The following is a 25,708-nucleotide window of genomic DNA, read 5'->3' as shown; positions in this document are numbered from 1 at the left end:
TGTACCATTGGTGAATCTAAAGTAAAGGGCAACAGATATCTGGTTATGTGTACCATTGGTGAATCTAAAGTAAAGGGCAACGGATATCTGGTTATGTGTACCATTGGTGAATCTAAAGTAAAGGGCAACGGATATCTGGTTATGTGTACCATTGGTGAATCTAAAGTAAAGGGCAACGGATATCTGGTTATGTGTACCATTGGTGAATCAAAATTAAAGGGCAACAGATATCTGGTTATGTGTACCACTAGTGAATCTAAAGTAAAGGGCAACGGATATCTGGTTATGTGTACCATTGGTGAATCTAAATTAAAGGGCAACGGATATCTGGTTATGTGTACCATTGGTGAATCTAAAGTAAAGGGCAACGGATATCTGGTTATGTGTACCATTGGTGAATCTAAAGTAAAGGGCAACAGATATCTGGTTATGTGTACCATTGGTGAATCTAAAGTAAAGGGCAACGGATATCTGGTTATGTGTACCATTGGTGAATCTAAAGTAAAGGGCAACTGATATCTGGTTATGTGTACCATTGGTGAATCTAAAGAAAAGGGCAACAGATATCTGGTTATGTGTACCATTGGTGAATCTAAAGTAAAGGGCAACGGATATCTGGTTATGTGTACCATTGGTGAATCTAAAGTAAAGGGCAACGGATATCTGGTTATGTGTACCATTGGTGAATCTAAAGTAAAGGGCAACAGATATCTGGTTATGTGTACCATTTGTGAATCTAAAGTAAAGGGCAACAGATATCTGGTTATGTGTACCATTGGTGAATCTAAAGAAAAGGGCAACGGATATCTGGTTATGTGTACCATTGGTGAATCTAAATTAAAGGGCAACGGATATCTGGTTATGTGTACCATTGGTGAATCTAAAGTAAAGGGCAACGGATATCTGGTTATGTGTACCATTGGTGAATCTAAAGTAAAGGGCAACAGATATCTGGTTATGTGTACCATTGGTGAATCTAAAGTAAAGGGCAACGGATATCTGGTTATGTGTACCATTGGTGAATCTAAAGTAAAGGGCAACTGATATCTGGTTATGTGTACCATTGGTGAATCTAAAGAAAAGGGCAACAGATATCTGGTTATGTGTACCATTGGTGAATCTAAAGTAAAGGGCAACGGATATCTGGTTATGTGTACCATTGGTGAATCAAAATTAAAGGGCAACAGATATCTGGTTATGTGTACCACTAGTGAATCTAAAGTAAAGGGCAACGGATATCTTGTTATGTGTACCATTGGTGAATCTAAAGTAAAGGGCAACAGATATCTGGTTATGTGTACCATTGGTGAATCTAAAGTAAAGGGCAACAGATATCTGGTTATGTGTACCATTGGTGAATCTAAAGTAAAGGGCAACAGATATCTGGTTATGTGTACCATTGGTGAATCTAAAGTAAAGGGCAACGGATATCTGGTTATGTGTACCATTGGTGAATCTAAAGTAAAGGGCAACGGATATCTGGTTATGTGTACCATTGGTGAATCAAAATTAAAGGGCAACAGATATCTGGTTATGTGTACCACTAGTGAATCTAAAGTAAAGGGCAACGGATATCTTGTTATGTGTACCATTGGTGAATCTAAAGTAAAGGGCAACAGATATCTGGTTATGTGTACCATTTGTGAATCTTAAGTAAAGGGCAACAGATATCTGGTTATGTGTACCATTTGTGAATCTAAAGTAAAGGGCAACAGATATCTGGTTATGTGTACCATTGGTGAATCAAAATTAAAGGGCAATGGATATCTTGTTATGTGTACCATTAGTGAATCTAAAGTAAAGGGCAACGGATATCTTGTTATGTGTTCCATTGGTGAATCTAAAGTAAAGGGCAACGGATATCTGGTTATGTGTACCATTGGTGAATCTAAAGTAAAGGGCAACAGATATCTGGTTATGTGTACCATTTGTGAATCTAAAGTAAAGGGCAACAGATATCTGGTTATGTGTACCATTGGTGAATCTAAATTAAAGGGCAACGGATATCTGGTTATGTGTACCATTGGTGAATCTAAAGTAAAGGGCAACAGATATCTGGTTATGTGTACCATTGGTGAATCTAAAGTAAAGGGCAACGGATATCTGGTTATGTGTACCATTGGTGAATCTAAATTAAAGGGCAACGGATATCTGGTTATGTGTACCATTGGTGAATCTAAAGTAAAGGGCAACGGATATCTGGTTATGTGTACCATTGGTGAATCTAAAGTAAAGGGCAACGGATATCTGGTTATGTGTACCATTGGTGAATCTAAAGTAAAGGGCAACAGATATCTGGTTATGTGTACCATTGGTGAATCTAAAGTAAAGGGCAACGGATATCTGGTTATGTGTACCATTGGTGAATCTAAATAAAAGGGCAACGGATATCTGGTTATGTGTACCATTGGTGAATCTAAAGTAAAGGGCAACGGATATCTGGTTATGTGTACCATTGGTGAATCTAAAGTAAAGGGCAACGGATATCTGGTTATGTGTACCATTGGTGAATCTAAAGTAAAGGGCAACGGATATCTGGTTATGTGTACCATTGGTGAATCTAAAGTAAAGGGCAACAGATATCTGGTTATGTGTACCATTTGTGAATCTAAAGTAAAGGGCAACGGATATCTGGTTATGTGTACCATTGGTGAATCTAAAGTAAAGGGCAACGGATATCTGGTTATGTGTACCATTGGTGAATCTAAAGTAAAGGGCAACAGATATCTGGTTATGTGTACCATTGGTGAATCTAAAGTAAAGGGCAACGGATATCTGGTTATGTGTACCATTGGTGAATCTAAATTAAAGGGCAACGGATATCTGGTTATGTGTACCATTGGTGAATCTAAAGTAAAGGGCAACGAATATCTGGTTATGTGTACCATTGGTGAATCTAAAGTAAAGGGCAACAGATATCTGGTTATGTGTACCATTGGTGAATCTAAAGTAAAGGGCAACGGATATCTGGTTATGTGTACCATTGGTGAATCTAAAGTAAAGGGCAACGGATATCTGGTTATGTGTACCATTGGTGAATCTAAAGTAAAGGGCAACGGATATCTGGTTATGTGTACCATAGGTGAATCTAAAGTAAAGGGCAACGGATATCTGGTTATGTGTACCATTGGTGAATCTAAAGTAAAGGGCAACGGATATCTGGTTATGTGTACCATTGGTGAATCTAAAGTAAAGGGCAACGGATATCTGGTTATGTGTACCATTGGTGAATCAAAATTAAAGGGCAACAGATATCTGGTTATGTGTACCACTAGTGAATCTAAAGTAAAGGGCAACGGATATCTTGTTATGTGTACCATTGGTGAATCTAAAGTAAAGGGCAACAGATATCTGGTTATGTGTACCATTTGTGAATCTAAAGTAAAGAGCAACAGATATCTGGTTATGTGTACCATTTGTGAATCTAAAGTAAAGGGCAACAGATATCTGGTTATGTGTACCATTGGTGAATCAAAATTAAAGGGCAACGGATATCTTGTTATGTGTACCATTAGTGAATCTAAAGTAAAGGGCAACGGATATCTTGTTATGTGTACCATTGGTGAATCTAAAGTAAAGGGCAACGGATATCTGGTTATGTGTACCATTGGTGAATCTAAAGTAAAGGGCAACAGATATCTAGTTATGTGTACCATTTGTGAATCTAAAGTAAAGGGCAACGGATATCTGGTTATGTGTACCATTGGTGAATCTAAAGTAAAGGGCAACAGATATCTGGTTATGTGTACCATTGGTGAATCTAAAGTAAAGGGCAACGGATATCTGGTTATGTGTACCATTGGTGAATCTAAATTAAAGGGCAACGGATATCTGGTTATGTGTACCATTGGTGAATCTAAAGTAAAGGGCAACGGATATCTGGTTATGTGTACCATTGGTGAATCTAAAGTAAAGGGCAACAGATATCTGGTTATGTGTACCATTGGTGAATCTAAAGTAAAGGGCAACGGATATCTGGTTATGTGTACCATTGGTGAATCTAAAGTAAAGGGCAACTGATATCTGGTTATGTGTACCATTGGTGAATCTAAAGTAAAGGGCAACAGATATCTGGTTATGTGTACCATTGGTGAATCTAATGTAAAGGGCAACGGATATCTGGTTATGTGTACCATTGGTGAATCTAAAGTAAAGGGCAACGGATATCTGGTTATGTGTACCATTGGTGAATCTAAAGTAAAGGGCAACAGATATCTGGTTATGTGTACCATTGGTGAATCAAAATTAAAGGGCAACAGATATCTGGTTATGTGCACCACTAGTGAATCTAAAGTAAAGGGCAACGGATATCTTGTTATGTGTACCATTGGTGAATCTAAAGTAAAGGGCAACAGATATCTGGTTATGTGTACCATTTGTGAATCTAAAGTAAAGGGCAACAGATATCTGGTTATGTGTACCATTGGTGAATCTAAAGTAAAGGGCAACAGATATCTGGTTATGTGTACCATTGGTGAATCTAAAGTAAAGGGCAACGGATATCTGGTTATGTGTACCATTGGTGAATCTAAAGTAAAGGGCAACAAATATCTGGTTATGTGTACCATTGGTGAATCTAAAGTAAAGGGCAACGGATATCTGGTTATGTGTACCATTGGTGAATCTAAAGTAAAGGGCAACTGATATCTGGTTATGTGTACCATTGGTGAATCTAAAGTAAAGGGCAACAGATATCTGGTTATGTGTACCATTGGTGAATCTAAAGTAAAGGGCAACAGATATCTGGTTATGTGTACCATTGGTGAATCTAAAGTAAAGGGCAACAGATATCTGGTTATGTGTACCATTGGTGAATCTAAAGTAAAGGGCAACGGATATCTGGTTATGTGTACCATTGGTGAATCTAAAGTAAAGGGCAACGGATATCTGGTTATGTGTACCATTGGTGAATCAAAATTAAAGGGCAACAGATATCTGGTTATGTGTACCACTAGTGAATCTAAAGTAAAGGGCAACGGATATCTTGTTATGTGTACCATTGGTGAATCTAAAGTAAAGGGCAACAGATATCTGGTTATGTGTACCATTTGTGAATCTAAAGTAAAGAGCAACAGATATCTGGTTATGTGTACCATTTGTGAATCTAAAGTAAAGGGCAACAGATATCTGGTTATGTGTACCATTGGTGAATCAAAATTAAAGGGCAACGGATATCTTGTTATGTGTACCATTAGTGAATCTAAAGTAAAGGGCAACGGATATCTTGTTATGTGTACCATTGGTGAATCTAAAGTAAAGGGCAACGGATATCTGGTTATGTGTACCATTGGTGAATCTAAAGTAAAGGGCAACAGATATCTGGTTATGTGTACCATTTGTGAATCTAAAGTAAAGGGCAACGGATATCTGGTTATGTGTACCATTGGTGAATCTAAAGTAAAGGGCAACAGATATCTGGTTATGTGTACCATTGGTGAATCTAAAGTAAAGGGCAACGGATATCTGGTTATGTGTACCATTGGTGAATCTAAATTAAAGGGCAACGGATATCTGGTTATGTGTACCATTGGTGAATCTAAAGTAAAGGGCAACGGATATCTGGTTATGTGTACCATTGGTGAATCTAAAGTAAAGGGCAACAGATATCTGGTTATGTGTACCATTGGTGAATCTAAAGTAAAGGGCAACGGATATCTGGTTATGTGTACCATTGGTGAATCTAAAGTAAAGGGCAACTGATATCTGGTTATGTGTACCATTGGTGAATCTAAAGTAAAGGGCAACAGATATCTGGTTATGTGTACCATTGGTGAATCTAATGTAAAGGGCAACGGATATCTGGTTATGTGTACCATTGGTGAATCTAAAGTAAAGGGCAACGGATATCTGGTTATGTGTACCATTGGTGAATCTAAAGTAAAGGGCAACGGATATCTGGTTATGTGTACCATTGGTGAATCAAAATTAAAGGGCAACAGATATCTGGTTATGTGCACCACTAGTGAATCTAAAGTAAAGGGCAACGGATATCTTGTTATGTGTACCATTGGTGAATCTAAAGTAAAGGGCAACAGATATCTGGTTATGTGTACCATTTGTGAATCTAAAGTAAAGGGCAACAGATATCTGGTTATGTGTACCATTGGTGAATCTAAAGTAAAGGGCAACAGATATCTGGTTATGTGTACCATTGGTGAATCTAAAGTAAAGGGCAACGGATATCTGGTTATGTGTACCATTGGTGAATCTAAAGTAAAGGGCAACGGATATCTGGTTATGTGTACCATTGGTGAATCTAAAGTAAAGGGCAACAGATATCTGGTTATGTGTACCATTGGTGAATCTAAATTAAAGGGCAACGGATATCTGGTTATGTGTACCATTGGTGAATCTAAAGTAAAGGGCAACAGATATCTGGTTATGTGTACCATTGGTGAATCTAAAGTAAAGGGCAACGGATATCTGGTTATGTGTACCATTGGTGAATCTAAATTAAAGGGCAACGGATATCTGGTTATGTGTACCATTGGTGAATCTAAAGTAAAGGGCAACGGATATCTGGTTATGTGTACCATTGGTGAATCTAAAGTAAAGGGCAACATATCTGGTTATGTGTACCATTGGTGAATCTAAAGTAAAGGGCAACGGATATCTGGTTATGTGTACCATTGGTGAATCTAAATTAAAGGGCAACGGATATCTGGTTATGTGTACCATTGGTGAATCTAAAGTAAAGGGCAACGGATATCTGGTTATGTGTACCATTGGTGAATCTAAAGTAAAGGGCAACAGATATCTGGTTATGTGTACCATTGGTGAATCTAAAGTAAAGGGCAACGGATATCTGGTTATGTGTACCATTGGTGAATCTAAAGTAAAGGGCAACTGATATCTGGTTATGTGTACCATTGGTGAATCTAAAGTAAAGGGCAACAGATATCTGGTTATGTGTACCATTGGTGAATCTAAAGTAAAGGGCAACGGATATCTGGTTATGTGTACCATTGGTGAATCTAAAGTAAAGGGCAACGGATATCTGGTTATGTGTACCATTGGTGAATCTAAAGTAAAGGGCAACGGATATCTGGTTATGTGTACCATTGGTGAATCAAAATTAAAGGGCAACGGATATCTGGTTATGTGTACCACTAGTGAATCTAAAGTAAAGGGCAACGGATATCTTGTTATGTGTGCCATTGGTGAATCTAAAGTAAAGTGCAACAGATATCTGGTTATGTGTACCATTTGTGAATCTAAAGTAAAGGGCAACAGATATCTGGTTATGTGTACCATTGGTGAATCTAAAGTAAAGGGCAACAGATATCTGGTTATGTGTACCATTGGTGAATCTAAAGTAAAGGGCAACGGATATCTTGTTATGTGTACCATTGGTGAATCTAAAGTAAAGGGCAACGGATATCTGGTTATGTGTACCATTGGTGAATCAAAATTAAAGGGCAACAGATATCTGGTTATGTGTACCACTAGTGAATCTAAAGTAAAGGGCAACGGATATCTTGTTATGTGTACCATTGGTGAATCTAAAGTAAAGGGCAACAGATATCTGGTTATGTGTACCATTTGTGAATCTAAAGTAAAGGGCAACAGATATCTGGTTATGTGTACCATTGGTGAATCAAAATTAAAGGGCAACGGATATCTTGTTATGTGTACCATTAGTGAATCTAAAGTAAAGGGCAACGGATATCTTGTTATGTGTACCATTGGTGAATCTAAAGTAAAGGGCAACGGATATCTGGTTATGTGTACCATTGGTGAATCTAAAGTAAAGGGCAACAGATATCTGGTTATGTGTACCATTTGTGAATCTAAAGTAAAGGGCAAGAGATCTGGTTATGTGTACCATTGGTGAATCTAAATTAAAGGGCAACGGATATCTGGTTATGTGTACCATTGGTGAATCTAAAGTAAAGGGCAACAGATATCTGGTTATGTGTACCATTGGTGAATCTAAAGTAAAGGGCAACGGATATCTGGTTATGTGTACCATTGGTGAATCTAAATTAAAGGGCAACGGATATCTGGTTATGTGTACCATTGGTGAATCTAAAGTAAAGGGCAACGGATATCTGGTTATGTGTACCATTGGTGAATCTAAAGTAAAGGGCAACAGATATCTGGTTATGTGTACCATTGGTGAATCTAAAGTAAAGGGCAACAGATATCTGGTTATGTGTACCATTGGTGAATCTAAATTAAAGGGCAACGGATATCTGGTTATGTGTACCATTGGTGAATCTAAAGTAAAGGGCAACGGATATCTGGTTATGTGTACCATTGGTGAATCTAAAGTAAAGGGCAACAGATATCTGGTTATGTGTACCATTGGTGAATCTAAAGTAAAGGGCAACGGATATCTGGTTATGTGTACCATTGGTGAATCTAAAGTAAAGGGCAACTGATATCTGGTTATGTGTACCATTGGTGAATCTAAAGTAAAGGGCAACAGATATCTGGTTATGTGTACCATTGGTGAATCTAAAGTAAAGGGCAACGGATATCTGGTTATGTGTACCATTGGTGAATCTAAAGTAAAGGGCAACGGATATCTGGTTATGTGTACCATTGGTGAATCTAAAGTAAAGGGCAACTGATATCTGGTTATGTGTACCATTGGTGAATCTAAAGTAAAGGGCAACGGATATCTGGTTATGTGTACCATTGGTGAATCAAAATTAAAGGGCAACAGATATCTGGTTATGTGTACCACTAGTGAATCTAAAGTAAAGGGCAACGGATATCTTGTTATGTGTACCATTGGTGAATCTAAAGTAAAGGGCAACAGATATCTGGTTATGTGTACCATTTGTGAATCTAAAGTAAAGAGCAACAGATATCTGGTTATGTGTACCATTTGTGAATCTAAAGTAAAGGGCAACAGATATCTGGTTATGTGTACCATTGGTGAATCAAAATTAAAGGGCAACGGATATCTTGTTATGTGTACCATTAGTGAATCTAAAGTAAAGGGCAACGGATATCTTGTTATGTGTACCATTGGTGAATCTAAAGTAAAGGGCAACGGATATCTGGTTATGTGTACCATTGGTGAATCTAAAGTAAAGGGCAACAGATATCTGGTTATGTGTACCATTTGTGAATCTAAAGTAAAGGGCAACGGATATCTGGTTATGTGTACCATTGGTGAATCTAAAGTAAAGGGCAACAGATATCTGGTTATGTGTACCATTGGTGAATCTAAAGTAAAGGGCAACGGATATCTGGTTATGTGTACCATTGGTGAATCTAAATTAAAGGGCAACGGATATCTGGTTATGTGTACCATTGGTGAATCTAAAGTAAAGGGCAACGGATATCTGGTTATGTGTACCATTGGTGAATCTAAAGTAAAGGGCAACAGATATCTGGTTATGTGTACCATTGGTGAATCTAAAGTAAAGGGCAACGGATATCTGGGTATGGGTACCATTGGTGAATCTAAAGTAAAGGGCAACTGATATCTGGTTATGTGTACCATTGGTGAATCTAAAGTAAAGGGCAACAGATATCTGGTTATGTGTACCATTGGTGAATCTAATGTAAAGGGCAACGGATATCTGGTTATGTGTACCATTGGTGAATCTAAAGTAAAGGGCAACGGATATCTGGTTATGTGTACCATTGGTGAATCTAAAGTAAAGGGCAACGGATATCTGGTTATGTGTACCATTGGTGAATCAAAATTAAAGGGCAACAGATATCTGGTTATGTGCACCACTAGTGAATCTAAAGTAAAGGGCAACGGATATCTTGTTATGTGTACCATTGGTGAATCTAAAGTAAAGGGCAACAGATATCTGGTTATGTGTACCATTTGTGAATCTAAAGTAAAGGGCAACAGATATCTGGTTATGTGTACCATTGGTGAATCTAAAGTAAAGGGCAACAGATATCTGGTTATGTGTACCATTGGTGAATCTAAAGTAAAGGGCAACGGATATCTGGTTATGTGTACCATTGGTGAATCTAAAGTAAAGGGCAACGGATATCTGGTTATGTGTACCATTGGTGAATCTAAAGTAAAGGGCAACAGATATCTGGTTATGTGTACCATTGGTGAATCTAAATTAAAGGGCAACGGATATCTGGTTATGTGTACCATTGGTGAATCTAAAGTAAAGGGCAACAGATATCTGGTTATGTGTACCATTGGTGAATCTAAAGTAAAGGGCAACGGATATCTGGTTATGTGTACCATTGGTGAATCTAAATTAAAGGGCAACGGATATCTGGTTATGTGTACCATTGGTGAATCTAAAGTAAAGGGCAACGGATATCTGGTTATGTGTACCATTGGTGAATCTAAAGTAAAGGGCAACATATCTGGTTATGTGTACCATTGGTGAATCTAAAGTAAAGGGCAACGGATATCTGGTTATGTGTACCATTGGTGAATCTAAATTAAAGGGCAACGGATATCTGGTTATGTGTACCATTGGTGAATCTAAAGTAAAGGGCAACGGATATCTGGTTATGTGTACCATTGGTGAATCTAAAGTAAAGGGCAACAGATATCTGGTTATGTGTACCATTGGTGAATCTAAAGTAAAGAGCAACGGATATCTGGTTATGTGTACCATTGGTGAATCTAAAGTAAAGGGCAACTGATATCTGGTTATGTGTACCATTGGTGAATCTAAAGTAAAGGGCAACAGATATCTGGTTATGTGTACCATTGGTGAATCTAAAGTAAAGGGCAACGGATATCTGGTTATGTGTACCATTGGTGAATCTAAAGTAAAGGGCAACGGATATCTGGTTATGTGTACCATTGGTGAATCTAAAGTAAAGGGCAACGGATATCTGGTTATGTGTACCATTGGTGAATCAAAATTAAAGGGCAACGGATATCTGGTTATGTGTACCACTAGTGAATCTAAAGTAAAGGGCAACGGATATCTTGTTATGTGTGCCATTGGTGAATCTAAAGTAAAGTGCAACAGATATCTGGTTATGTGTACCATTTGTGAATCTAAAGTAAAGGGCAACAGATATCTGGTTATGTGTACCATTGGTGAATCAAAATTAAAGGGCAACAGATATCTGGTTATGTGTACCACTAGTGAATCTAAAGTAAAGGGCAACGGATATCTTGTTATGTGTACCATTGGTGAATCTAAAGTAAACGGCAACAGATATCTGGTTATGTGTACCATTTGTGAATCTAAAGTAAAGGGCAACAGATATCTGGTTATGTGTACCATTGGTGAATCAAAATTAAAGGGCAACGGATATCTTGTTATGTGTACCATTAGTGAATCTAAAGTAAAGGGCAACGGATATCTTGTTATGTGTACCATTGGTGAATCTAAAGTAAAGGGCAACGGATATCTGGTTATGTGTACCATTGGTGAATCTAAAGTAAAGGGCAACAGATATCTGGTTATGTGTACCATTTGTGAATCTAAAGTAAAGGGCAAGAGATCTGGTTATGTGTACCATTGGTGAATCTAAATTTAAGGGCAACGGATATCTGGTTATGTGTACCATTGGTGAATCTAAAGTAAAGGGCAACAGATATCTGGTTATGTGTACCATTGGTGAATCTAAAGTAAAGGGCAACGGATATCTGGTTATGTGTACCATTGGTGAATCTAAATTAAAGGGCAACGGATATCTGGTTATGTGTACCATTGGTGAATCTAAAGTAAAGGGCAACGGATATCTGGTTATGTGTACCATTGGTGAATCTAAAGTAAAGGGCAACAGATATCTGGTTATGTGTACCATTGGTGAATCTAAAGTAAAGGGCAACGGATATCTGGTTATGTGTACCATTGGTGAATCTAAATTAAAGGGCAACGGATATCTGGTTATGTGTACCATTGGTGAATCTAAAGTAAAGGGCAACGGATATCTGGTTATGTGTACCATTGGTGAATCTAAAGTAAAGGGCAACAGATATCTGGTTATGTGTACCATTGGTGAATCTAAAGTAAAGGGCAACGGATATCTGGTTATGTGTACCATTGGTGAATCTAAAGTAAAGGGCAACTGATATCTGGTTATGTGTACCATTGGTGAATCTAAAGTAAAGGGCAACAGATATCTGGTTATGTGTACCATTGGTGAATCTAAAGTAAAGGGCAACGGATATCTGGTTATGTGTACCATTGGTGAATCTAAAGTAAAGGGCAACGGATATCTGGTTATGTGTACCATTGGTGAATCTAAAGTAAAGGGCAACGGATATCTGGTTATGTGTACCATTGGTGAATCTAAATTAAAGGGCAACGGATATCTGGTTATGTGTACCATTGGTGAATCTAAAGTAAAGGGCAACGGATATCTGGTTATGTGTACCATTGGTGAATCTAAAGTAAAGGGCAACGGATATCTGGTTATGTGTACCATTGGTGAATCTAAATTAAAGGGCAACAGATATCTGGTTATGTGTACTATTGGTTAATCTAAAAGCTGGAGACCATAGACGACTGAAAGCACCAAAATATTAGATGCTTCATGCCGGATTAAAATATTTAGAAATCTCAATTGCACTTCAGTATTCCTTGAATACCATGAGATGTAAGCTGGAGAATTGTGATGTAGATATGTAAGCAGTGGCTAGTAATAAGGATCATATTAGGCTTTTTGCCTGCCTCCATGAAATTCGTTGACATGCTGCAGAAATGGTGTGCCAAGATCAAGGGATGTGGTCTACCATAGTGAGAACCCTGTTCAAATAACTGTCTAAGCGAGAGAGTACATTGACTACTCCCTTCTCTAATAGAGACAGAGAATTACTACCTACAAAGAGTGCCTAGCCATCAAGCTAAGAAAAAGAAGAAAAGAAAAAAAACACTTTTTTTACTATTTCATTTTGTTTTTTTATCAACACCTCTATAATTTTGCTAATTCTCCACAGGATATATGCTTATTAAGTGAGTATTTCTTTATTTCTACTGGAATGTTTGACAAATGTTTCTTTTCGCTGTGACAGCATCGGAAACCGACCAATATAGAAGAAAATAGATTAAACAACAAAAGATTCACAACAAGGGGTTTAATCAATTCTTCTGTACAAGAGAGACGTGCACTAGAGTCACTACACAGTGGAAAGTGTATCACCTGAAATTGCCCGGTTTGTGAACTTTGAATCTTATTAGGTTGCAAAGAACTTTATAGCTATCAGTGTTTGACCTCTGACATGACCTAACGAATGAGGTCATGACTGATAGTTTTATACTACCGACTGAATAAAGATCATATGCATGGCAGCATCTAATATCTGGGATATTCACTTACCTGCTGCTGAGGCCGAACAGCTTCTAATGCATCATATGTTGTCAGATACATGACATGGTGAAGAGTTTCAAAGGCACCAGAATGTTTGAGTACTTCAATCACCTTGTCTGGAAAAGAAATGAAAAGTTTATTTCTTATCCTCATGACATTTACGTACATTAAATCATTAAAAGTTTTTATTAATGAGATAAACACAGATAAAAGTAATGTGGTTTTATTACAAAAATGGAAGAGTGAAGCTAGCAAAGTTCATATTACTTTCATCTATGCATTTTGCTTTGCACAATGTCCTGAACAATGTCTTCTGTTTTGACTATTAATTTGACCGCTTTCGTTGCTAAACTTTTCCTTGCATTTACATATTTGTTCATAACAATCTCTGATCATACATCTGCTATTTTCTTATGCTTTTTCATCTGGATGTTCTTGGATGTTCCATGGATTTGTTGTCTTCGCATCTTTCTGGTGAAGTCGGTAGTCGTTTTTAATGTATACCTGTAATTGCTTCCGATGGTTTTAGAAACGTGTATAAACATTATTTTCTACTGGAGTTTTCAGTACATCATAGAATGATATAACCATGATTTAATACTTATATATGCATACCATATTAAATATTTAAAATTCCAAGTTATAGTTGTTGCTGTTTCAAAACAAACGGACTCATTACAGTCCTCAGAGTTTTAGTAATTTATATATTTGCATCATGGTTATTGCTGCTGTTTTCAAATATGTTTGCAGATTTTTATTATACTAAACAACATGTGGTCTAAACTGTCCTCCCTTTCCCTCTCATTTCATATCTTCATATATATATATATATATATATATATATATATATATATATATATATATATACACGAGAAGAAGAGATGGTATATTAATTTATACAAACATTATAGGCTACACATGTGCATACATGTCTGTCATGAATATTTTCAGAGAAACAGCGTCCTTTACATCTAGGAAACCACAACTATTATCTGTATATGAGAATATTTATTATTTACTTATATATTAGAGAATGTCAGGGATAAACACACACTTGAAAAATGAAAAGAAAAAAACAAAAACTTTTTTATATATTCATCAATGATTTGTCTTTATTTCAAGAGTTTCTCAAGATGTCCGATTTGAAGCAGAAACATAAAACTCAGTATTTGAATATGCACGATGCATCTATGAAACGTGAATCGAATGTTTTTGTTCTTTAATACAAAATATAGACATACGAATTTGAAATATAAAGCATATTTATGACATGGAAAGAATTTTTCTATTTTTTAACACACTAGAGACATTAAAATTAAAAATATGTGGTATTTTTTTATAAAGTGGAATGAATGTATTTTATAAAAATTCATATTAAACAAGTTTTCTGTCGCACTTTTAAAAAAAAAATCATTGGAAATTTTATATCTATATCATTAATTGTTAGATGAAAGATAATGTTTTTAAATTGCAACAAAATGTACATTACATAAAATAAATCCAAGGTAATTTTTTGATTCAATTTAAATAAAATTTTTATACCTTACTTTGTAAAATTTATAAAAATGCACTTTGAAGATAAATAAATTTCAAATTGAATCTTGTACCTTTATTTTTAAAGCCTATAGTAAAAACATTTTGTTTAACAATTTTCATGCCTTGGATGAAATGCTTTTCTAACTTGTATCTTATCTTTTTAAAATTATATTTTAAAACTCTCCTTCTCTCTATTTCAGTTTGTATTTCTCCTCATACCACAACTCATTTTTGCAACCCCCTCTTTGTATTATTACAGGTCTAAATATTCTGTTTCAGTTTGTATTTCTTCTCACACCACAACTCTTCTTTTGCAACCCCCTCTTTGTAATACAGGTCTGAATAATGAGAAAATCTGAATTTTTTTAACAAAAACTTTTTTAAATTAAATTTTTTAAAACTTCTTTCAGAATAGAAAATCTTTAAAATTTAATAAGGAACATATTTCATATAGGGTTCATTAACAAATATTCAGTACATAACGAGAAAAATAGGTGAAAATTTCAAAAGGAATGTATAACTGGTAATGGTCAATAGTAATCCTCGCCAGCAAAAGTCTTTGTTATTGCTATTCTATTAGTATTATTTAAAACATTTTGTGTCCTGCTCTTTTGCGCAAGGACTAATACATTAAAAAGTTTAACTCATGTCCAGGAAACCTACATCTAAAGTTTTAAGTATTTAGACCCAAAATTGGCAGAGGAGTTTCATAGAGTCTGCAAAGGTCAACTCTTTCAACTTTAACCTTTTGGCAGCCAAATTTTCGCCCAAAAACTGATTAAAAGGCTTACTGCATGTCTGAATAACCTTTATGTAAAATTTCAAATGTTTACACCCAAAATTGACTGAATAGTTTGCTAGATACCACAAAGGTCAAATCTTTTGAACTTTGACCTTTTAGCAGCCAAATTTTTGGCCACAAACCGATTAAAGATGCCCTATATCTGAATACACTTTATGTAAAATTTCAAATGTTTAGACCAAAAATTGGCTAAGTAACTTGGTAGAGACTGCAGTTTTGCAATTTTGACCCCTTAACTTTTGTTTTAAGTTCAAATCAAATCAAAAGTTTTACCCATGTCCAAATAACCTACATCTAAAATTTCAAGTGCTTAGACCCAAAATTGGCAGAGGAGTTTGGTAGAGTTTTCAAAAGTCAAATCGTTGAACTTTGACCTCTTGACAGCCAAATTTCTGTCCGAAAACTGATTTAAGATTTCCCCAAATCTCAATACCCCTTATATAAAATCTCGAGTCAGTAGTTTGAAAATTGACAGAGTAGTTTGGTAGGGAAATGTACACACACAGACACACAATTTCACTTTTATAGATACATAAATTGTTAACTTGAAAATAATGTCAGCAATAAATCTGATTATTTATATCATGGTGCAAGAAGAAAACAGTAATTGGATCTTTTCTCAATGTTTATGGAGAAAATTAAACCATTTGTTAAAGGGGAAAGTATATAAAGATATTACGTCTAAGTTTTTGTTTTGAACATTAATGTTTTTTTATTTTTTTAAATAAATCTACAAATTTCTTTTATGTGAGAAGTACTGATGATGTCTATTAGTGAGGTTAGAATATTACCTATGGTTCATATGATCTTGTATATGACACTATGATGCCAGACATGGGATGTGTAGCAATGTCCAGATTGTTAATTTTAAAGAAACCATATAGCATGGAAATATTGAGGTGATATCCAATATATGATACCCATTTTTATGGCTGTTTTTTATTAGACCTTTGAAAGATTTGTTAAATGTTTCAATGTCTATAGTTTTTAAGCTTGTGTTAGTGCGTGGATTTTCACCTTTAGATATTTTCTTTAAATATATGCCTTTTTCCACAATTACTATACCAACATACTTGTCTGCTGTTAATATGATAATGTCTTATTTGCTAGATGTTTCAAAGTATCTACATATCTCTTCAGTAGTACTGAATCGTTGAATTGAGTAGCTATAGTTGAAATAATTTCTAAATAACTTGATACCATTTCTGCATATACATAAAATTAAAGCCAATAATAATCTAACCTTCAAAATAAATCACAGAACTATACATGAAGATTATTATATACATTTTTACTTAAATCATCATAACAAAATCAAAACAGACATGATAATCAGTTTCTTCTTGTACAAATCCAAAATTTATAACCCACAATATCTAGGAAAAAAATTCAAATACATCACAAATCTATGCAAAGCATTGTAATATACCACATATTTCAAATTAAATGCAAAGACAAAAGACATACAAGTTTTTTTTCCAGAAGAAATAAACAAAAATCATACACACCGAACATTGGTTTTATAAACAGGCATCTTTTTTACCAACCCACACCAATAATTTAATAATTTACAACAATCTAAATAGATTAAAAATTCAAATGATACAAACTCCATCATGAACCATAACACCAAAATAAGTAAAAAAAATTTTTTTTTTAAACACATCAACTAATGCAGGAATATATATTGTCTGATGCAGTAACTGCAATCAAACATATGTTCATGAAACTCGATGCAAACTTGAGAAAATGTTTTGTGAACATAAAAAAGACATAAAAATAAAATTCCTTCAATGCATTACAACATGATCATTCTTTTCACTTTAGACCAGCTAAATTCATTATATTATCTCTATAATAATAAAACGGAAACAATTTTTTACGTATGACTTTCGACATTATAGGAAAATAAGTACACACTTTCTTATGCACAACTTTTGCATTCACCTCTTAAAGTTACTACTAGTGTGTTGTCCCCGTTTAATAATTCTTTATTTTTCTTAGTAACTTCACTCTCTCAAATACTTAATCCCATTGATAAAGTAGCAAAGGCTTTCACCCTGATGAAACCAAAATGCATTATAACGTATTTAATCTTGTCATTGCATTTTGATTTACTACTTTTTGTTAATATTATAATTGATTAAATTAAATATTTTCTTAGAATCAACACTTAAAAAAATCAATTTTATTTGCTTTAAAACTACAGAACACCTTTTTGGGGGAGGAGAGGGGACAACGACTCCGATTTAAAAACTATATCCTCACAAAAACGGTTCTAAAATCTATTTTAAATCGATATTCATTCCATAATTGCACAATTTTCCTACCTTGCCAAAATTGCCGCTTTTCTTGTTGCCCAATTTCCTGGACACTACCAAAAACCTAAATGTTCCTGATGCATATCACCACCCTTTCAGTACAATAAACATAGTCTAGAATGATTTCTCCGTCACAGAAATAGTATAGAAAACGAGCAACCAATTGATTCAGCATTTTCCAATACTGCTTCCTTAACATGTTTTATTGCTGTTGTGTGTGTGCATGGGAGGCATTTTTATGGAAAATTCTTGTGCCGGTATTTTCATTTTTACACAGCAAATTTTTCTTTTAAGTGTTTCTATTAAACATGCAGACTCTTGTATACCTTGAACATGATATATATACTGGGTACTTGGATAAGTATATTTCATTTTAATCAAATGCTAGAAAACATTTCATTTTAATCTGCATTTACGCATGACATCCATAAAAAGGAGTACAGAGGCACAGGTGTCCGCATTGATTCCTGGGAAATGTTATATACATCTCATGAGGATTAGAGTCTGTAAATTTGCATAAATTTATTTCAGTCAGTATTACTTTAGTAAAACCCTCCATATACAATCAATGCTAAGTATATCCTTATGCTCTTTCCCCCTATTGAATGATATAACAAGGTTTTCATTTTATGATTAAGACTTGACCAATCAATTTGAAATATCAGAATTTATGGAGTCTTTAAACATGTCTCTGTGTCAATATTTTTAATTTGTTTGTCTCCTTGCTTATTCATTATACTTTATGTAAAAAGTAAATAAGTAAATAAAAAAGTAATATAGTGTGGTTTTATTTGCCTCCTCTTCAGGAGGTTAGGCACAAGATCAAGTTATGGTTTGATGAAAGTATTTGTGGAATGAACTGGATTCGAAATTGTCACACCTAGGTTTTCAACCATGAACGCATAAGAGTTAATTGCAAATAGTTTCCAAAACCAGATTCATCAGTACTAAATTTCCAAGTTAACACTTTTTTCTTTCTCTATTTGGATGTGTCCCTCCCAGCTTCTGATAGATAGCCATGGCTGCTGGTCTCTAACCACAACTATACCAAGTTAACTTACCATTTACAGTACTTACCACTGAGATGAGAAAAATTACAGGTGATGCCAGCGTTCTCATAGTCTGTATAAACCTTATGAAAAGAAAAGGAAAACAGATTTAAAAAACGGTAACTAAAGACTGAGAAATTCTTTTTTAAATGTGTAGGTATATACTTCCTCACTCTTAATATGGAAGATGCGACACAATGTCGGAAGGTGGGAATTGGAAAGAACAAGAGATGTGTGCACTTTGACCCAGAAAAAATGCTTGAACAGGCGATTAGCATTAAACTAAACCTTTTCCAAAGAGAAAAGGTAAAACCTGAGAGAGTGGACGTCCTAGAACTGCACAGAATCATACTTCAGCCTGGCAGATGGTCCAGATCGTCAAACGGATTGTAGAGGACATATGCTGGATTTGGTATGAACAAAACTTACTCTGGATGTGCCAGGTAAGTTTAACAAGTACAAATTTTAAAAATGTATCATTTGTACAACCGTTTTCATTTTGAGAGTTCTTCTCACAATGTTTTGGCCAATGTAATTTCCGAACTTCTTCAGGTGTATCTTGTTAAACTTTTGGAATTTTTCTGTCAAAATCAGGAGTCTGGATGTAATTTTAAGTGAAACTCTTTATTTAATCCACAGAGGTAGCATGCTCTCATTCTGTCAGCCATGACTGGGTAGAAGTCTTACATAATTTACATTCTTTGTATTGCCTGCACCAATGATTAAATCTTCAACCCCCAGAAAATTTAATACAAATTATCATTCCACACCCCAAAAATTCAGAAACTTAACTTTAAAAGGACTTGTATGATTATGTTTGACTGTGCATGCATGAAAGACATCTGAAAATGAAATCCACAGACACCTTCTTTAAAAAAAAAAAAAAAATTAAAGAAAATGGGCTAACCAACAACATGCCACACATTTTCTGGAACAACTATTTCAGAAATATATAGGTGAAAGAGGTTTTGTAGACTGGCTCAAAAAAGGGTTTGCTAAACTATGATCTATAGAGGATAATAATGGTTGCTCAAAGTCAAGACCTATTGATAAGATGAGTCATCTCAGTAATGACGACAAATACAGGCTCTACTATACTGAAATGGAGAGACTGAGTCAGCTGACATCCAGTTGTACAGTTCTATTGAGGTACAGATGCTGCACAATATGAAACAATCGAGTGTGTAGTTATCATCTTTGAACCATTTACCAAAAATCTGAACACTCAATATAGCAGAAAGTTATGTAATCTGTAGAGGACTAGGATATATAAATCCTAATCCCGTTACAAAAGAAAAATAATGAAACGAATGGAATGAAGAAAACAAAGACTCAATTGCTGGATAAGATAAATGTGTCGTTTATTTACAGTTGAAAGAATGAATGTTTTAGATATAACACGTGTTCATGTCCGCATGGGTGTAACCATCGTTTGTTGTGGGATTGGTAGTACAGAAGGAAAAAGGAAATGTGTGTTCATCTCACGTTCGGGTCACTATCGTTTGTTCGCGCGTGGGAAGAAAAGTGAGTAATGTAGTGGAGATGGGAATGATAGTCCAGTGTGTAGACAAAGACATATTAGCAGTTAGCTACGCGGAGATGTTCTCCGGAACAAGTTCTAGATATAGAGAGAGAAAGAGTGAGAATGTCAATCCAGTTCATGGGGAGAGAAAGCATATAAAGTGTATGTACGGTCTGTTAGCTTTTTTTCCCACATAGTAGCAAGTGGTGTGAGGCACACGCGTGCATGCCGAAAAGGCATGCTGTTGGTCTGTAGACTGCCCAGCTCGAAAACTCGTCCGAAAAAAAGGAAGATACTGCTTATTGCTCATGCTTTTATAGGTGTTTCCAGTGGTCTTTTGCGCATGTGTGGATTTCCTTTGAAAGGGAAGTGACGTTGTCCATCTGTGCGTACATGCACATGTTAGCGTGTGTGTGTATACACGTGAATGTGAGTGTATGTACGCGAACATTAATATATCTACTTGTGTGTACATGGGCGCGTATGTTTGTGTGTGCGTATGTATATGACAAGTAATATAGCTTGAGATGTGAACTCGTGTTTTCGTGTGAGACTAGAAAAGGCTCGCGCAAATCCTTACAGCTACATACTTAGAAAGTGCTGCTGTAAAACTTGATATAGTGATATGGGACAAGAGAAAAAGAATAACGAATAGAGTTGATTTCAGAGTTCCATGATGCCAGCTTAAACAAGTCTGAGGAAGAGGATGTAACTAGATACTAAGGTCAATACAACATAAAAAAGAAATTGAAAACTTAAGATTTCAATCATTCCAGTAATCATAGAAGAATTTGTATTATTTGGATTCTTCACACCATTGTTCTCATCTTTAGTTTTATTTTTCACGTTTCAGTAAATTTAATCTTGAAACTTGGGAATCTTTCTATCAAACTCGGGAAACTTTCTGTCAAATTCAGTAATTTGCACAAAATTTTGAAAGGAACCCTTTATTAAATCCACGAGGTAGCATGCTCTCATTCTGTCAACCATGACTAGATAGAAGTCCTAAGTAATTTGCAATCATATTTTGAATGTCGCCCACGCAAAGGATTGATCCTTCAACCTCCAGAAGAACTATCTGGCAAATATACCCGGTTAACCAAGGTCAATACAAACAAGCACACAAATGAACAGTTAGAATCCTTAAAATATAATTTTGGAATATTTTTTATTCATACAAATACTCAAATTTTAATTTGGAAACTGAAAATGAGTTTCAAAACTATTTTTGTTAAAAACTATTCTTTAAACAGAAAATGTTTTTATCATAAACTATTTTTGTAAAAAGAAAATCAGAAAAAAAATTTCAGTTAAGCATTTGTAAAAAAACAAAGCTTTCTTATATTTTAGGAATAAGGAAAATATTTGTTATAAAAAAACAATGAAAAATATGTGAATTGTAATGGGGAATTATGTGGAATACTTTCCACCTAGTCAACCTCTTCCTATTTATAAACTAGTAATTGGAATTTAATTTCAGCAGGCAAATTTCTCAATTATCGTTTTTCAACTATGGGCATAATAAGATGTATATTGTCCTTGAAATGGATGAAAGGTGTGGCGCTAAATTAATTTAAGTGACCTAAAATTTGTATTTTTTTTAAACGAAATAAAAGCTTTATATTAACATTCATTATTTAATTTATAAATACTGAAAATTTGGTATTTATTTAGATTTTGACACAAGTTCTAGTAACATCATGTTGGCATCTTTTGGCATGGTTACCTAAGTAGCCAGAAGATTCCAATGATGTGAAGACTGCCAAAGATGATGAATTTAAAATGCTGCAATCAAAGTTGTAATCAAGTGGGGGAGGGGGGGAAATAGGAGAAAAATTAAAAGGATGTAAAATGTGAAAAATAATTACCATTAGTTTAATTGTATGAAAAAATATTTCTTTGAGAAAAGTATATAAAAGTTATGTTTTCTTTTCAAGAAATGTTTCAAATAAATTTTTCAATTAATAAATACTTATTTTATTGAACTATCAATTGTTTATTTTTTTTTAAGAATCATCTCTATATATAATAAAATTACTGCAGAAATTCCCCTCTGGACCAAATAACAACAGATGCCACATACAAATTCAATACAGCTAAGCTAATAGCCACTATCTTATGTAGCTTTTGAACAACATTTTAGGCACATTCAGTCGTGATAATAAAATGCTACATTGCATCCTACGAGCAACACTATCACAACATCTTTAGAGTAAGGAGTCCCTATTTTTTCTCTAAATATTTAGTCCTACCATTGCTACTAGTTGTGACTGGAATGGATTTTACACATTCCACAGATTTTGTAATTACACTGACCATAACTGGCCTACATAGACCTAACATTATCTTTCCAATTTCTGTTTCATAAATAATAAAGGCTCCCTTGCCAAATGCCAAAATCTGTCTATTCTGATTGGCTGTACTCCAAAAATTCTCATATTCTGGAATCCAATTCTTACCTTTATAAACGAATGCTTACTGTCATTAAAATATGGCGTCACTATTAGACATATTACGAGGTCTTTGTCAAAACAACAAATAAACTGAACAGCCCCTTCGATCGAGTTTACAAACCGATGTATTTCATATATATTTATATATTGAAGAATTTAGCTCCCAAACATTTGCATTTTTTACATTAAAATTTCTCCAGAAAAAAAAAACCAACAAAAAAACCCCTAAACTCTTCAATAGATAAATATATATAAAATGCATCAGTTTAAAATATCACATATCTACACAAGCACTTAAAATATAACTAAAATGATCTGTGATTCATTCTGAACTAAATTGAAGGGGTTAACTCCCAAATATTTGCATTTTTTATTATTATGCCGAAACCCCCCTCCAAAAAACAGAAGCTTATTGAACGAAATAAAACAAGCCTATTTTTTGCCAACAATTATATTTCCACAACATATTTATTTTAATAAACATTCTGGACTAAATTTAATATTTGTGTTTTTTTTACTTCCTTATGCCGAAACAAAAAATGCGGAAGTTTATTGAAAATAAAGCAGAACTTATTTTTGACCAACTATTTTATTTCCACAACATTTTTCTTTTAATAAAATTCGATAATTTTTTTTCATATTTCTTTTAATAAAATTCTGTAATTTTGGCCACGGGCATCAGTTTCCACTATTTTACTGGACTGGCAATGGCTCCCACTAACAACCATAGTTTTATTGTTTTTTTAGAGGTGATGTGGGGGGGGGGGATAATTCAACTGGGCAACGCCGGTACATGGGTCCTGCTAGTAAAAATGAAAACGAATAAGAAAAATAATTACCATAAGTTTAATTGTATGAAAGAAAGTTACCATAAGTTTAATTCTATGCAATTCATTAAATTTGTCATCTACTGACATCTGAGTGTTGACTGGCCAATCACATTGACTGCTTCCATAATCATGCCAAGAGATGCCAACAAGATATTGACAGAACTTGTGTCAGAATTTAAATAAGTGCAGAAAATTTAATTAAGATCGAATTATTCTGATTTTGGTATATATATATATAATAAATTCCACAGCCAAACAACGTCGCAGCTCACAAGAGCCATGACAGTCAACGAACTGGAAGTCCAAGACTCGAGTTTCGCCCTCATTTGGGCTCATCAGTTAGAAAAACTCGAGTCTTGGACTTCCGGTTCGTTGACTGTCATGGCTCTTGTGAGCTGCGACGTTGTTTGGCTGTAGAATTTATTATATACAATCTCTCACATTCTGAAAAATCATATATATATATATATATATATATATATATATATATTTTTTTTTTTTTTAATCGAAGGTATTCATTTTTATTAGGGTTAAGAAACAAAATACTTTCATTTCCACTACTTGTTCCTACTATTAACACATCATTTAATGGTAAATTATACAAAATTGTACTTACATGCAGTATAGCATCAGCTCCCATTGCATCAATAAAACTAATACCTGAGCAGTCTATTATAACATGTTTAACTTTTTCAGCTTCTTCAGTGATTTCATCCTCCTGTTAACAAAGAGAAGTAAAAACCAAATAAAACATGGAATTACTAGATGAAGTACCGGTCTTTTTTCGCATCATACTTAAAGTGTTTGCGAAGTGGACTAGGAGACTGAGGTTCAATACTCGGGTGAGTAATACCAAAGGTTAAAAAAAATGGTACTTTTGCTAAATACTCTGCATTATAAGCTGAAGGTCAAGTGTAAATGAAGTAATCCTAAGAAAAAAGTAGCGCCCTTCCCTTCAGTCGTAGGCATGTCCCTTTTATTTTTGAGATTCACATGGATGACTGCTCTGGGTGTGAAATCGACTTTCAAACTTGTGGGTTTTTCTTTCTCATCAAATCTTTCTTGGAGTCATATATTAAATCTATTATGCTTTCTGCTTCTTATTAAATCTGTTATCTTTATAGCTTTTAACACTTTCTGGCACCTGAGACTATTCTCTATCTCTGCAAATCTACTAGCAGACCATGTATGGAGTACTGTTGTCATATTTGGGCTGGTGAATCTTTGTTCCATTTGAGGGTTTTAGATAAATTGCAGAAATATATCTGCAATTTGATTGGCTTCCCATGTCTTCTTCACTGCAACTTCTCTCTCACGGACATGATGTTGGTAGTCTTAGTTACTTTTATAAATATTATCATGGCATGTGTTCTTCAGAATTTTCTGATCTATTCCCTGCTTCTTTTGTTCTGGCTCGCTTGACTCGGTCTATTTGTCTCCATCAATTCGCTGCACCTTACTCTAATACAGCTTCCTATTCAAGAACTGCTGTTTTTTTTCTGTTTTACATATATTGTGTTCTTACTTATATCAGCATGGTTAGATGGAGGATGTGTATTGTAATATTTCAGGAAATTCCCTTTCATCAGACATATGTTCGACTTTCAAACATGCATATTATGACTCTTGTAAAATGAATTATTTCACAGAAATTGGAAATTAATTTATTTGTTTTAAAACAATTCAATTAATCAAACATTATTCTTTTTTGTATTAGTTGAATTATTCTATTATTCTTCTCTTCGATGATATTGTTACAACATTTCAGCCAATGTAAGCTCCATTCTTCTTTAGATGCAGTTGGATGAACTCATGAATCTATGTGAAATTGTAAACTGAACCTTTAATTTATTCCGATGAGAACAGATTGTTTTTGTTCTGTCAACTATGACTGGATAAAATTCTTGAGTAAATTTTCAAACATACAATGAGTATTATATTAGTAGACTAGCTAAAGTAAATTTTAGGAATAAGCAA

General features: G+C 34.6%; 1 long non-coding RNA gene across 1 annotated transcript in view; it reads right to left on the bottom strand.

Moving 5' to 3' along the window:
* Positions 1-24,449, bottom strand: part of LOC145274906 (uncharacterized) — a 32,653-nt gene extending 8,204 nt beyond the window's left edge. The window contains exons 1-3 of the long non-coding RNA XR_013866992.1: positions 24,348-24,449; positions 18,955-19,009; positions 13,228-13,334 (exon numbers count right to left, since the gene is read on the bottom strand). This is a non-coding gene — a long non-coding RNA (uncharacterized LOC145274906). The remainder of the gene's footprint in view (positions 1-13,227; positions 13,335-18,954; positions 19,010-24,347) is intronic.
* Positions 24,450-25,708: the final 1,259 nt, after the last annotated feature.

Source organism: Euprymna scolopes, unplaced genomic scaffold (genome assembly GCF_053919585.1).
Source record: "Euprymna scolopes isolate OS-2025 unplaced genomic scaffold, ASM5391958v1 sca503, whole genome shotgun sequence".
NCBI lineage: Eukaryota > Metazoa > Mollusca > Cephalopoda > Sepiida > Sepiolidae > Euprymna > Euprymna scolopes.
The sequence above is the reverse complement of the archived record's forward strand: the minus strand, read 5'-3'. Positions and strand labels throughout refer to the sequence as shown.